The sequence below is a fragment of the Gossypium hirsutum genome, chromosome A10 (assembly GCF_007990345.1).
Source record: "Gossypium hirsutum isolate 1008001.06 chromosome A10, Gossypium_hirsutum_v2.1, whole genome shotgun sequence".
NCBI classification, from domain to species: Eukaryota; Viridiplantae; Streptophyta; class Magnoliopsida; order Malvales; family Malvaceae; genus Gossypium; species Gossypium hirsutum.
In genome coordinates, this window is record NC_053433.1 from 42,558,094 (window position 1) to 42,563,413 (window position 5,320).

General features: G+C 36.1%; 1 long non-coding RNA gene across 1 annotated transcript; it reads right to left on the reverse strand.

The window, feature by feature from the left end:
* Positions 1–3,306: 3,306 nt before the first annotated feature.
* On the reverse strand, positions 3,307–3,713 carry LOC107943311 (uncharacterized). Its single transcript, XR_001695994.2, has 2 exons — positions 3,665–3,713; positions 3,307–3,531 (listed from the first exon to the last, which is right to left on the reverse strand). It is a non-coding gene; the product is annotated as an uncharacterized lncRNA (long non-coding RNA).
* Between the last annotated feature and the right edge of the window lie 1,607 nt (positions 3,714–5,320).

Here is a 5,320-nt window from a genome sequence, read left to right on the forward strand (position 1 = left end):
TCCCTGCTCCGACTTTGGAAATTCATTATAAATTAACCAGAGATAATTAGGGGTCGTACCATATATGTACAGATTCCTCTCTGAGTCTAGTTTTCATAGAAACAAACGGCAACAGTATTGAAGCCCCGTGCAGAGAGATATCCAAGTCGTAATGGGCAAAGGTCAGTGTAGTCGACCCCTGCAACTTGGGGGACTTTGACTAATAAACTGTACTAATTGGCCCAACCAAAAATTCTAGAAAAAAATACATAGATGGGTACATGAGTCTAGTTTCTTGGAAAAATTACAAAACTGATTTTCGAGTTACGAAACTCAAGATATGATTTTTAAAACGACTAGTACACAGATTGGGCAGTGTCTGGAAAATAAATTTTGTAAGAGGTTAAAGCCAGTTAACACCTCGTGTTCGACCCCGATGTCGGTTTCGGGTTTGGGGTGTTACATTACGATGCATGGGAGAGATACAAGGACATACTGTGAAGGTGTCCTCACCATGGATTACCTATATGGTTGCAAGTTCTAACATTCTACAATGGTGTGAACCCATCGACAAGGCAAATGATTGATGCAGCAGCCGGAGGAACCATCAACAACAAAACACCTGAAAAGGCTTACGAATTTATTGAAGAGATGTCACTGAATAACTATCAGTGGCATGTCATGAGGACTAAGCCTACTAAAACAGCAGACATTTATAACGTCGATTCAGTTACTATGCTGTCAAACTAGGTAGAACTTCTAAATAAAAAGATTGATGGTTTACTTGGTTCTACACAGGTACATCCAGTAATGAGGTGCGAGACGAATGGAGGAGGACATGCACAGAGTATCAACCCTTCAACCCTAGCATCGAGGAGGAACAAGTCCAATATATGGGTAACAATAACTCTAGATCCAAAAATAACCCATATAGTAACACTTATAATGCAGGTTGGAGGAACCATCCTAATTTCTCATGGGGCAGTCAAGGAAATAAAAGACCACTACATCTTTCGGGTTTTCAACAACCACCCTATCAATAGGAAAAGAAATCGAACCTTGAAGAGATGCAGTCTAATTTTATTTCGGTGTCAGAAACTCGTTTCCAGAACACTGAGACGGCATTTAAAAATCAACAAGCGTTGATCCAAGGGCTCGAAACTCAGATAGGTCAGCTATCCAAACTAATCTCTGAACGACCACAGGGTAGGTTGCCAAGTAATACTAAACCTAACCCAAAGGAACAACTCAACGCGATTAATATTCAAGACGAAGAAGGATTCATTGAGCCTGAGCCAGAACCGAGGCAAGAAACTGTGGTGAGCAGTGGTCAAGGTGAGGTAGGTCATAATAAAAACAAATCAGTGAATGTTGAATATAAACCTTGTGTGCCATACCCCAATGCGACAAGGAAAGACCGCTCAGATGAACAATTTGGTAAATTCCTTAAACTCTTAAAAAAATACATATTAACTTAGCGTTTATTGAAACTCTATCACAGATGCCAAACGCAATGACATTTTTAAAGGAGCTTTTAGCAAATAAGCAGAAGTTGGACGAGGCATCACATGTGGAGCTAAACGCAGTTTGCTCAGGTATTCTACAAAATAAACTACCCAAAAAACTAAAAGATCCAGGTAGTTTTACGATTCCTTGCTTAATTGGTAGTTTAGATGTTAATAATGCATTAGCTGATTTATAGGCTAGTATTAATGTCATGCCCTACAAAATGTTCAAACAATTAGGTCCTGAGAAACCCAAACAGACTAGGATGAGTATTCAATTAGCAGATAAAACTCTAAGATTTCCTAGGGGTATTATTGAAGATGTGCTAGTTAAAATCGATAAATTTATATTTCCAGTTGACTTCATTGTTCTAAACATAGAGGAGGATAGCAACACTCCTTTGATTTTAGGACGGCCCTTTTTAACAATTTCTAAAATGATTATTGATGTTGGCACAGGCGAGCTCACACTCCGTGTTGGAGACGAAACAATCACCATTCAAGCTCGTAATTCTGGCAACACATCAGAAATTGAAGGTGATCGTCTAAACCATTCTACTAAAACTGATAATATGGTGCAACCTACTTTGCAGGAAATGAATCTGATAGAAGTACATGAGCCATTCTCAAGTAGTAGCAGATGACCTATTCATGAATATCGAAGGCTACAAATCAAGGAGCTAGATGAATGACATACACATAAAACAAGAACACACGATAAACCAAAACTATGCTAGAACAAGCTCAATACCTGCCCAAATCAACTTAAGGTTAGAGATAAAGTATTATTAGATGCCGTAAATCCTTACATTGTCACATTGCCATATTGTCCCTCTTACGGTACTTAGCATTTTCCCATTCAGAACAGTCGAGGTAAGTCATCCTAAGTTCGGCACTTTTAAGGTAAACAACACCTATCTAAAACCTTATTTTGATGAGAATGATAGCAAGAATGAGGAGTATAAACTCTTCGAACCACCATGACCATTCAATGGAGAGGTAAGTCGAGCTTAGAATATAAATAAGTGCTTCTCGGGAGGTAACCCAAGCACTAACTGTATTAACTTCTTTCAATTTTAGTGTTTAACACCTAACTTACTAACGGAGCTCTTGAATACAGGTTTACCACACAGACACGGCCAAGCACACGGGCATGCTTATGACCATGTTGAAACAGGGCAAAGATTTCCCCAACACGGGCTACGACAAATAGCCACGGCCGTACGACATGGCCGTGGGTGAACCTGCCAAAACAGCACGGGCGTTCGACACGATCAGCTTGATTGAGCTCCTTCACTACAAGAAAATAGACTTTTAGCGGCACTTTTTTTAGCCTTTAGCGGGGTATTTAAGCGCCACTAAAACTATTTGTGGCGTTTTTACTAGCGCCACAAGAAAGTAATGGCTTTTAGCGGTGTTTGTGGGAAAAGTGCAGCTAAAAGTCATGGCTTTTAGCGGCGTTTGTTGGGAAAGCGTCGCCAAAAGTCATGGCTTTTAGCGGCGTTTGTGGCGCTTTTCCTACAAACGCAGCTATAAAATAGACCTTTAGCGGCGCTTTTCCCACAAATGCCGCTAAAGAATATAACCTTTAAAAAAAATTATTTTAATTAAATAATATTTATTTCTATGATAAATATTATATTATGTTTAAATTTTAAAATTTGAACCTTAAACTATACACTTTTAAGGATAGATAAAAAATATTAATTAAATTAAATTTCCTATTAGAATTTAAACTTCAAAACTAAATATAAAAGATTAATGAATTTAAATTAACGAAACAATAACATTAATCAAATTAAAAAAAAAGACAATGAAGAAATTAAGGGTCAAACATTAGCTCCAATAATTGTTCAAAATATAAGACAGCTACATTCAAATAGAAACTAAATAACAACTAAAGCATCCAATAGAACATAATTTCACTCTTCATCACTAAATGTTTCCTCATAAACATGGCTTCATCCAAAACAAAACCTCATACCATTACAATTTGCCTTTTAAGCAGAAACTGCTGCAACCTTCTTTCTTGGTGCTGCTTCAGTACCTATACATCACCCCCAATAAAAAATAAGAACATTTTGAAAGAAAAAAAACACAAAATTTCTTACAAGAACAGAAATACGCAATGGAACTAAAATCAAAAAGCAATGAGCCTAAGGACATTAGCATTTTCCTACCTTTCCTGAAACCTCTCTTGAACCTGCGAGGAACGTGGCAAAGAAACCTCCATACCCTGGTGATGGATATGTTAGCCTCATCTCATTGAAACCAATAGCTAGAAATACAAATAATCACACAATTTAAAAAACCCAAAATAAGTACTTAAACACATCAATTTGCAACATTAAAGCACTTCAATTTACAGCATTTAAACACTTCAATTTGCAGCATTCAAACACTTCAATTTGCAGCACTTTAACACTTCAATTTGCAGCACTTTAACATCTCAATTAACAACATTTAAACACCTCAATTATAGCGATAAAACATCTCAATGTCCAGCAACTAAACACTTCACTTTGCAATACTTAAACACTTCAATTTGCAACATTTAAGCACTTCAATTTACAGCATTTAAACACTTCAATTTGCAGCATTCAAACACTTCAATTTGTAGCACTTTAACACTTCAATTTGTAGCACTTTAACATCTCAACTAACAACATTTAAACACCTCAATTATAGCGATAAAACATCTCAATGTCCAGCAACTAAACACTTCAATTTGCAGTACTTAAATACTTCAATTTGCAACATTTAAGCACATCAATTTACAGCATTTAAACACTTCAATTTGTAGCATTCAAACACTTCAATTTGCAGCACTTTAGCACTTCAATTTACAGCATTTAAGCACTTCAATTTGCAGCACTTTTACATCTCAATTAACAACATTTATACACCTCAATTACAGCGATAAAACATCTCAATGTCCAGCAACTAAACACTTTAATTTACAGTAGTTAAACACTTCAATTTGCAACATTTAAGCACTTCAATTTACAGCATTTAAACACTTCAATTTGCAGCATTCAAACACTTCAATTTGCAGCACTTTAACACTTCAATTTACAGCATTTAAGCACTTCAATTTGCAGCACTTTTACATCTCAATTAACAACATTTATACACCTCAATTATAGCGATAAAACATCTCAATGTCCAGCAACTAAACACTTCAATTTGCAACATTTAAGCACTTCAATTTACAGCATTTAAACACTTCAATTTGCAGCATTCAAACACTTCAATTTGCAACACTTTAACACTTCAATTTACAGCATTTAAGCACTTCAATTTGCAGCACTTTTACATCTCAAATAACAAAATTTATACACCTCAATTACAGTGATAAAACATCTCAATGTCCACCAACTAAACACTTCAATTTGCAGTACTTAATGTTAAGTTTAGTTCCCATGCAAAGGTGGCCATGCACGACATACAAAGGTGGTCATGCTCCTGGAATCGCAGCAAGCAGTGGTGCCATGGTGTGCAGCAACTGAAGTTTGAAGCTGCCAATCTATTTGCTGTTTTTAGTTCCATTTTGATTGTTTTGTAATCTAGTTCATGTTGAACTAAGTAGGTAAATGTTTTGATATTGATTGACTGAAAAGTCAGCAATGCAAGTTGTACAAGCTAATCTTGTAAGTTTCAATGCAAATTAGTGGAGTTAGGTAGTTGATTAGGTGATTACTTGTTTAATTTACTTGTTGACTGATATATGTAATGGCTTAATGCCTTGTTGATGTGTCAATGAAAGATATCAGCTCATTTTTCATTCAATCTTCTTCTCTCTCTTTTCTGTTTTTCACTTGCTAGTTTCATCTTTC